This window comes from Bison bison, unplaced genomic scaffold (genome assembly GCF_000754665.1).
Source record: "Bison bison bison isolate TAMUID 2011002044 unplaced genomic scaffold, Bison_UMD1.0 scf7180017864302, whole genome shotgun sequence".
Taxonomy (NCBI): Eukaryota; Metazoa; Chordata; class Mammalia; order Artiodactyla; family Bovidae; genus Bison; species Bison bison.
Window position 1 is genome coordinate 4,154,031 of NW_011494874.1, and position 679 is coordinate 4,154,709.

The following is a 679-nucleotide window of genomic DNA, read 5'->3' on the forward strand; positions in this document are numbered from 1 at the left end:
ACCCCCCTCCGCCCCGCGGCAGGTCTGACCGGTGCCCTGTCCCAGGTCCCTGGGCCCCCCGAGGCTCAGAGGTCTCTGGAGCACCTCCCACACACCAATTTCCGCCTTCTCTAGTGAAACGCTCCGCCTTCCAAAATGATGCCACAGGTAAAGAAGGGAAGCTCTTTACAACTTCCCGCCTCCCTCTCTAGTGATGTCGCGGAGGCATCCTAGTTGACTGGGTGCCTGTGAAACACTTCTCATTCTTTCTTCTCCACGTGACATCACGTACAACTGCTTCCTCTTCAAAGTGTACTGAGAAGAGACGCTGCCAACAGAAAGCAGGCACCAGAGCCCGGAGCCTGAGGTCTACTGCGCTCCTGCCCAGACTGGGTCAATGTTCCTAACTTGGCAGGGCTGTTGTTTTCCTAAAACTAATTCTAAATTCATTTCTCCTGGGTAGTTCACTATCTCTGGATACAAGAGATCAGAGAATATTCAGATATGCTTAGAATTCACAACATCCTCACTTATCTGGCTGTAAAAACAATTTTCTGAGAGGAGCTGTGGCCTGCCTGGGTGCCGGTAGCAGAGGGGCCAGTGGGGCCACTGCAGCAGGGCTGGGGCAGGAGGGACGGGCGGTGAGGCAGCGGCAGGGCCCACTGCCACCACTGCCAGCAGGGCTGCAGCTTCTGAAGCC

General features: G+C 55.7%; 1 protein-coding gene across 1 annotated transcript in view; it reads right to left on the reverse strand.

Moving 5' to 3' along the window:
- The window catches only part of CCNK (cyclin K), a 32,083-nt gene that overhangs the window by 3,060 nt on the left and 28,344 nt on the right, over window positions 1–679 (reverse strand). The gene's annotated exons all lie outside the window — the stretch shown is intronic.